The sequence below is a fragment of the Lactuca virosa genome, chromosome 5 (assembly GCF_052849685.1).
Source record: "Lactuca virosa cultivar CGN04683 chromosome 5, Lactuca_virosa_CGN04683_v6, whole genome shotgun sequence".
Taxonomy (NCBI): domain Eukaryota; kingdom Viridiplantae; phylum Streptophyta; class Magnoliopsida; order Asterales; family Asteraceae; genus Lactuca; species Lactuca virosa.
In genome coordinates, this window is record NC_136430.1 from 91,752,969 (window position 1) to 91,762,800 (window position 9,832).

The window sequence follows — 9,832 nt, forward strand, 5'->3', positions numbered from 1 at the left end:
TCAGCAGTAATTTCGTTTTCAAGCTTCGACTTCTTTGGCTTTGGTCCGGATGGCTTTGGTTCCACTTCTAGTGCTTCTAGGAACTCAGAGATGGCCTCTTCTTCAGTATCAATCATCATTACATGGGATTGAGCATTCTTTTCGGGAAATTGTGAGGATAATTTATTGCTCACCAAAGTAGTTAATTGACTAACTTGGACTTCTAAATTATGGATCGATGCTTGATGATTTCTTAAAGAGGTTTGTTGGTCAATCATCATTGTGTGCTGTTCTTTCATCATTTTCATGCGTTCCTTTAGCACTGCATCGGTGTCATCATGCCTTTTCTCGGAAGCTTCCATAAATTTGGTCAAAATGTTTTCCAAATCTACTTACTTTTCGGCTGGTGGTTGCTATTTTTGGTAGATGCCTCGGCCTGTCGGCTTATATTTTTCTTCCTTTTGCCTCTTGTATTCATCATATGGCAGCCACTTTTTCTTTGGTTTTCTCCGGTCCTCATTATACTTATCCCCACTCGAATAACAAACTTCAGCCTTTTTGTACCCGTTATCATCTTAGCTGCAATCCTTGGTCAAGTGTGGACCATTACGCCTTTCACATCCAACTCTTATTGCATGAATTGATTGGTCCATTTGGGTCAATCTCCGGTCCATATTATTCAACATCCCCATCATAGCAGCCATTTCTTCAGATTGTGCACCCCTACTGCCTTTTGTTCCATCTTGTCTTGGGTTGTGGTACTCACGAGAGTGTTTTACGAATTCTTCAATTAGCACCTTGATCTGATTAGGATTCTTCTTCGTGAGAGGGCCTTGCGAATCAAGGAGTTGTCTAGTCATGACATTGACCCCATCAAATAAAATAGACATCTCTTGCTGAATATTAAGGTCATGTTGAGGACAATTCCTTAACAATCATTTGTAACGCTCCCATGCCTTGTATAGTGACTCCCTCGGCTGTTGCTCAAAGTTGGCTATTGCCTTCTTGAGTTTTGCTATCTTGGATGGTGGGCAAAATTGGTCTAGAAACTGCTCACGCATTTGAACCCAAGTAGTCATTATACCAGGTGGGAGTGCTTTCAACCAGTCTTTCGCAGCTCCTTTGAAAGTAACTGGTAGCATTCTTAGCAAGACAGTATCTCTATTGATATTTGGGACATTGAAATAGTCATCAATGTCGTTGAACTCTTTTAGATGTTTGAAAGCATCCTCATGATCCTTTCCATAAAACAGAATATCCTTTAGTGCATTAAGGATGTGTCCCTTCAACTCGAATGTGGCAGTGGCAGGAATCGCGGGTTGTACTAATCCCAGACCAACATCTTCTCGAATACGCTTCTTGTAAGCACCCATTGTCATTTCTTCAATGTTCGCCATTTCGTTGCTTGGCTTGTCTTCGGGTTCGCTCGTATATAGTCCAAACTCGTTCCTGGACTCGTATTCAGACTCGTTTGGGATAGGTATTTGATCTAAAATTGCAATCTTGCTCTTGTCCTTCGTAGATGAGCTCGATTCTCCCATTTTCTTCCCTGAATTCTTTGAGAACACTGACTTGAACTCTTGTAAGGGTGTCTTCTTTGGTGTTTGATCGTCTTTCACGTTCTTATCCTTCTTTTTGTGAAGGGCCGACTCTGGATCTTCAAACGGTGGTACCAAAGGTGTGCTAGAGCCTCTGGTCATGTACTACTGTAATAAAACAAAAAAATAAAAACGTAAAACTGAACTAAAATAGAAAAGCAAACTAAAAACAAAGAAAACTGGAAATCACTGGATTCACGTCGTGAGCCACTAATGCTCACGTCGTGAGTTCAGTACTGCAAGAAAATAAACGAAACTGAAAATAACTTTTTGCAGGTTTTACCCGACAAAAAGGATCGATTAATTTAAAGCAAAATAAATCAGTAATTAACTAAGCCGTTCCCCGACAACGGCGCCAAAAACTTGATGCGTACAATTAGCTACACCTAATTTTAATATTTATAACCTAACTACATTAACTAACTAAATTGCACCTAGGTAGTGTACCTAGTCAAAATTATAGAATAGTAGGGTAAGTCGGGTGTCGATCACAGGGAACGCTCATCAACCTGAATATAATCCAATGATACCACTGCATCCTCGTCCAACACGCACTTCCACAACTGCGAAACGTGGAAAGTGCTATGAATCTGACTGAGCTCCTCCGGAAGATCCAATCTATAAGCAACCTTGCCAACCTTGGCAATAACTCGGAATGGTCCAATAAATCGGGGACCCAACTTCCCCCTCTTCATGAAGCGAATCACACCTTTCCAAGGTGAGACCTTCAAAACAACCATGTCACCGACCTGAAACTCCAACTCAGATCGGCGTTGGTCGACATAGCTCTTCTGCCGACTCTGAGCATTCTGTAATCTCTGCCTAATCTACTGAATCATCTCTATAGTATGCAGAACCACTTCAGTCCGACCCATGACCCTGTGAGCCACCTCCCCCCAACAGACTGGGGTACAACATCTCTGCCCATACAAAAGCTCAAAAGGCGGGGCACCTACTGGAGTGGAAACTGTTGTTGTAGGAGAACTCTGCAAGAGGTAGGTAGGAGTCCCAGCTCCCGCCAAAATCAATAATGCATGCTCGCAACATATCGTCAAGATTCTGAATGGTCCGCTCACTCTGGCTGTCGGTCTGCGGATGATAAGTTGTGCTGAAATGCAGCCTCGCGCCCCGTTCCTTATGGAACTTCTGCCAGAAACGGGAGGTGAACCGAACATCACGGTCTGAAACAATAGAGACCGAAACCCCATGGCGAGCAACAATCTTGCGAATATACACATCGGACAACTTCTCTGACGACGAGCTCTCCCGAATTGCTAGAAAATAGGCACTCTTGGTCAATCGATCCACGATGACCCAAATAACATCAAAACCATTTGCCGTCTTCGGCAACTTAGTAATGAAGTCCATCGAAATATGCTCCTATTTCCACATGGGAACCTCCAGAGGCTGCAACTTACCATGCGGCCTCTGATGCTCGGCCTTGACCATCCTACAGGTCAAGCAGCTCTCGACGTACCAGACAATCTCCCTCTTCATGCACGACCACCAATAACTCAACCTCGGATCCTGATAAATCTTGGTGGCCCCCGGGTGAATAGAAAAGCGAGACTTATGAGCCTCCTCCAACACAATCTGTCTGATCCCACCAGACACAGGAACCCACAACCGATCGCAACGGGTCAACAAACCACGACTGTCCGGCACAAATCTAGTGATCTCGCCCCTGATCCTCTCAATCTTCCAATTTTCTTCCCGCACCCCCTCGACCCGAGCCTCCCTACTCACTCCCACAAGCAGAGAATCCACAAAAATCCTCATACATGCCACCTCAACAGAAGGTCCAACAGACTTGCAGCTCAGGGCATCCGCCACCACGTTTGCTTTACCTAGAGGGTAAAGGATCTCGCAGTCATAATCCTTGACTACGTCCAGCCACCTGCACTGCCTCATATTTAGGTTCGGCTGATCCATAATATGCCTCAAACTCTTGTGATCCGTGTAGATAGTACAACGAACCCTATAAAGGCAGTGTCTCCAAATCTTGAGGGCGAAAACCACCGCCCCCAACTCAAGATCATGCGTGGGATATCTCGTCTCATGCGGCTTCAACTGCCGCGCATCATAAGCTATCACCCGTCCTCTCTACATGAGGACTGCTCCTGATGCGTACAATTAGCTACACCTAATTTTAATATTTATAACCTAACTACCTTAACTAACTAAATTGCACCTAGGCAGTGTACCTAGTCAAAATTATAGAATAGTAGGGTAAGTCGGGTGTCGATCACATGGAACGGTATTGTCTAATTAATTAATTACTACCAAATTAACCTAATTTTTAACAAGCTTTAAGTGGGTTTTTATCTGATTTTCAAGATCAGACTAACTTAACTCAAATTCAATCAATAGTTAAAAACACTCTTGTTTAGTTCGAATCCACTTCTTCTTTATGGTTAGCTAACAATTATGGATTATCAAGTTGGTTATTATTGTATTAGTAATTTAAGTCTAAACTTACCAATATTAAACTAATTCATGTAAAACTATGTATGGTCACACACAATCAAACACAGAACCAGTTATGGATTATGAATATGCTATGTAAGATTATGCAAACACAATTATGGTCATAATTTATGTTCTCTAGCACAGCTAAATTTAATTACTTTAATTACTATCTAAGATTGGTCAAACCTAGCTCTAGTAATTCAATGTTCACTAAATCACTAGGTTTCAAGTTCATGTAATTTAATTGTCACTAAGCTACACAGAACATGAATTTAAGCAACTAACGAAACAAATATTAGCATGCTAGGTAATAATAATCAAACACAAGCAAACTACCAACTTAACAAATCCATAGCAAATTAAACTAAACCATAAGTCAGAAGCTTCATCTAGCTAAACAAGAGTAGCTAGATTCAGCTGCTCATAGCAACAAACAAACTAAAACAAATCATAGTATAAGTCATGATGAATGTATCAAACAAATAAACTATTGATGTACTCTTCTCTTACTTGGTGGTAAAAACCCTATTCCAGCACTTCTTCCCTACTGAATTTCATCTCCAGATCTCCTCTCTACCGGCCAAAAGTCTCTCAAATCGTAATGGACTAAGGTATTTATAATTTCTGATTTTGCCGAGATCACGTCGTGAGACGATAAGCTTCACGTCGTGAGTATGAGATAAACGTGTTCGACAAGGACTCTTTCATCCGGATGCATATCTTCTAGAACACTCCAACTCACGTCGTGAATCTAGACATCTCACGACGTGAGTATAGCAGATTTCGTGGGTTTCTTTTCTTTTAAATCTTCAAGTCTCTAAAGTTCCAAGTATTGTCAATTTTGGTCCCTTTCTTCGAAAATGCTTCTACTTTGGCTGCAAATAACAATTTATCCTTATAAGTACCATAATTCTATGTAAATAACCAAAATATTAATAAAAATGTAATTAAATATTGCCTAAAAATATGTATAAATATGGAAATATCAGCTCCCAAGCCGGTGATGGATGCATCACAGAAAACCACAAAATCCTCAATTCCCTCGGCGAGGATCAAAATCGGGGCCTCGCAAAGTCTCTGCCGAAGGGTCTCGAACGCGGACTGCTACTCAGGGCCCCACCGGAAATCAACCCCCTTCCTCGTCAGACGAGTGAGGGGTACTGCAATCTTGGAGAAATCCTGAATAAATCTCTGGTAGTAACCTGCCAAACCCAGAAAACTCCTGATATCTGAGGGAGATTTCGGAATCTCCCACTGCATTACCGCCTCGAATTTGGCCGGATCGACCAAAATCTCATCTTGGTTAACGAGGTGTCCAAGGAACTGAACCTCTCGCAACCAAAACTCTCACTTCGAGAACTTAACATAAAGCCCTTCTCGCCTCAAAACCCCTAGAAGCTCGCAAAGATGCTCCTCATGCTGCTCCCTGGTCTTGGAATACACCAAGATATCATTAATGAACACAATAACTGAGCGATCGAGCATCAACCTACATTGGTGAGCCCAAACGGCATCACCATGAACTCGTAATGCCCATAACAAGTCCGGAATGCGGTCTTCTCCACGTCCTCCTCCGTCACCCTGTCCTAATGGTACCCATACCTCATATATATCTTGGAGAACCAAGATGCTCCCTGCAACTGATCAAAGAGGTCATCAATCCGCAGAAGGGGATAACGGTTCTTCATCGTTAACTTGTTCAACTCCTGGTAATCAATGCACATTCGGTGTGAACCATCCTTCTTCTTGACGAACAAAATCGGCGCTCCCCACAGAGAACTATTCGAATGGATGAACTGCTTGTCTAGCAGCTCCTACAGCTGAGATGACAGCTCCTGCATCTCAGGCAGTGCCAATCGGTATGGCGCCTTAGCAATAGGAGCCGCACCTGGCACAAGTTCGATCCTAAACTCGACCTGCCTCTCAGGAGGCACACCGGGTAACTCCTCCGGGAACACATCAGCGAACTCTCTGACGACCAGAACATCTAAAACTAAAACCTGATCCCTGACCCGTGTATCCACCACATACGCCAAATAAACCGCACACCCGTGTTGAATATACTACCGAGCACTGGCTGCTGAACAAAATCTTGAACCTATCCTGGTGCCCTCTCCATAAATAACCCGCTCTCCCGCACTTGGGGTTCGAACCACTATACGCTGACCCTCGCAGTCGATCATGACACTGAAACAACTCAGCCAGTCCATACCCACAATCACGCAGACATCCCCCATAGGAAAAGGGATCAAATCAATCGGAAAGGATACCCCGAAGATCTCGATAACACAACCCAAATAAACCGAAGTAGCAGAAACCTCGTGTTCGTTGGCGATAGAAACTCGCAACGGACACTCTAACTCTCCTATGGGCAAAGCAAACTCCCTACTAAAGGACCGAGAGACAAAAGACCGACTCGCACCCGAGTCAAACAATACAAGAGCAGGCAAGCAGTTCATTGAGAACGTACCTAACAGAGGTACAAACATATGAGCATAAAACAACAATAATTAATAGGATAAGAGACAGAAACATACCAGTCACAACATCTGGTGCTGCTCTGTCCTCCTCGGCAGTGAGCTGGAAAGCGCGACCTTGAGCCCCTGGGGGCTCCGCCCTGCCCTAACTCTCGTCGGTGATCCTCAATGTGGCTGGCGCGGGGGCCTACGTCGACAAGCAATGGACAGTTGACCTTCACATGGCCAACCTGATCATAATGATAGCAAATCCTCATACCCTGAACCGGGGAGGACTGGCGACAGTCCCTTGCATAATGCCCCTCCTTGCCATATTTGTGGCACACACCCTCAGATCGACAAGCTCCGACATGAACCTTCCCGCACTTCCCACAAGTTCGGCCTCACTGACGACCAGACCTAGAATCGGCAGCTTTGAACCGATTCGGCGCCGGCTGCGACTGTGTCGGGGCCTGCCTCTGCTCTCTCAACTAAAACTCTATCTCAAGCTCACGCGGCCTGACGGCCTCTTGTAACTCCAGTAAGGTATCACACCGCTGAATCGAAACAAACTGCCTGATATCCGTCTTGAGCATGCTCAGATAACGGGTCATCTGAGCCTGCTCTGAAGCAAACTCAGGGAAAAACATCACCCTCTCGGTAAACATCTGGGTGATCTCCGTCACCGACTCTGATCCCTGCCTTAGGTCTAAAAACTCCTGAGCCAACCTATCCCGCTCGACCCAAGGAATGTAACGAGTACGAAAAATTCTCTCTGAACTGATCCCAAGATGCCGCGACATTCTTCTCATAAGAGTACGAACCCGTAACAAGTCTCCACCAATCTTTCGCTCCGGACCTCAGAAGGTTCAGAGCGCACCTGACCTTCTGGTCAGCAGGGCATGAACAAGTGAAGAAACACCCCTCCACATCAGATAGCCATCTCATGGCTACGATCGGGCCCTGGATCCATCGAAAGTCAGGGGCTTCGTATTATTGAAGTCCCGATACTGAAAAACTCGCCCTGTCCCAACACCTGTAGCCGCCACGGCTGCGGGGGCTGCAACAGCAGCCGTGTCAGCAATAGTTGCGTAGCGATCATCAAAGAACTCCATCATCACGGTCTTGATATACCCGAACGTCTCCGGAATCTAACCCCCGACAAAAGCAACCACCTCCTTACGGATGATCTCCCTGACGCGGTCCTCTGACAATGCTGGCCCACACTGACTGCCAGATCCCGATCCCGACCCCGGATCCGATCTCAAACCATCTCGTAGTCACCAGACTGAAAATACACCAAGAAGATATATGATAATCCACATAAATAATGGGAACCAACTCGCAACGAAGCCCTAGGGGTTGTGACTTCCTTGCTATGCATATGGGTCCTGTGCTTTCAGTAGTACAGGCCCATACTACCTTCCACACCTACCCGTATTTGTCTCAAGTATCATCACAACATCCTAACAATACTCATAAGTATAGACGAACGCTCAGTCCTCACTCCCTATAGGAAAGGCTAAACATCTCACTACTGGCCGACTGACCCCTCGCGACTCACCCATGAAACTTCCACCAACCCTGCAGCACTCGTGTATACTAGCCATACATAATGCTGGACCCTATAGACATTCGAATATCTGATCCTACCCTAAGCCCTTCATCAAACAAGAACAGGAAATAAGGCCAAACCAAACATTCTCAGGCTATAAGTGTTGGATTAGTGTCAAAGTCCATAACTATAATTGGTATGTATTCGACCCGACTTGGCATGGTCCATTTGGGTTGCACTTCACCGGAACAATTTATATGGATAGTCTTTTGAGAATACTATGTTTATGATTTATATTAATATATTATAAGTTCTAATATATTAATATGGAATAATATTATTTAATTAGTATTGATCAAGAATTAATTTAGAATTAATTTAGTGATCAAAAGGAACTAATTAAATATGGACTCTTATATATATATATATATATATATATATATATATATATATATATATATATATATATATATATATATATATATATATGGAATGGGCCAAGTTCATTTAGGTTGGGCTAAGCTTTCATGGATAGTCCATGGAATGTTTAACCCATGGATCCTATGGAAATAAAAGGTCATGGGTATTAGGGTTTACATGAATGTAACCCTAATCCTCCATACTATATAAAGAGGTCCTTGGCACTTGAAATTGGCGCTAGTGTGTGAGAACAAAGGGTGGGCCGATTTCTAGAAGTGCTTGCTATTCTCTCAAGTTTTCCAAGGTGTTTTTGGTGATTTGTGATTCCACTTGTGGCTTCCACACTATTGGGGCTAAGCTCTTAAAGTTCAAGACTTCAAGCTAGACCAAAAGGTATGTTATCTAAGTAGGCTTTTGTAGTATAGTTACTTCATATTATGCTAGTTAGGATGAAACCTTGGAATATTGAATATTTGCATGTATAATAGAGAAAACATAGATCCAAGGTTTATAGGGTTGCATGTACACCATAGGAGTGTTAGAATGCTCAAAACCCATCAGTGGTATCAGATCCTAGCCTTGTTTTCTTTTATACTTGATGCAAATTGCTGAAAATCGAAGTTTGTATGCTGTATGGTCAGCTGACTCGCTGATTCCATTAAGGGACTCGACGAGTCCATGCCTAAATTCATCCAACTCGCCGAGTTGGCTCATGCACTCGATGAGTTGGACCCCCTAACAACATATCTTCGAGTTTTAAGGCTGGAATTGGTCTAGAATCATTACCTTAAATTGTTTTGGACTTTTAAAACCTGTTTTTTGATGTGGTAATGATTATGGTAAACCAATTTCAAGGTTGTTATCAAAATTTCAAGTTTTATGTGAGTTTATGTAATTCTTGAAATTGTTGATATGATTGTTCATACACTTATGAGTTTTGGTAGATCATAGGAATTATTTGCAAAATTGTTTGTTAGTTAATTATTGATCTAAATGTATCTTAATGGAGTCCATAGTTTGTCCTCAAGTTATGGATCACCAAAAGACATTTCTTTTAAAGATCCATTAAAATGCATAGGTTACAAAAGCTGAAGAGTTTTGTTGTTTTAAGAACTCCATAACTTGTCCTCAAGTTATGGATGTTCAAGAGTCTCTTCATTAAAGTTTTTAAAACCTTAATTAAACTCATAAGTTATGAAAATCCAAAAGTTTTTGAATAGTTCAAAACTTTCCCTCAAGTTTTGAAATTTGTAAAGTTTCTCCTCATGAATACTTTAATTCCAAGTAAAACCCTTAGAATTTTAAAAGTTAAAATTCAACCCTTACACTTTATAGTATTATAACTTAATAATATA

General features: G+C 42.6%; 1 non-coding gene across 1 annotated transcript; it reads left to right on the plus strand.

Moving 5' to 3' along the window:
* Positions 1-885: 885 nt before the first annotated feature.
* Positions 886-992, plus strand: LOC145118010 (small nucleolar RNA R71). Its single transcript, XR_013712996.1, has one exon. It is a non-coding gene; the product is annotated as a small nucleolar RNA R71 (small nucleolar RNA).
* Positions 993-9,832: the final 8,840 nt, after the last annotated feature.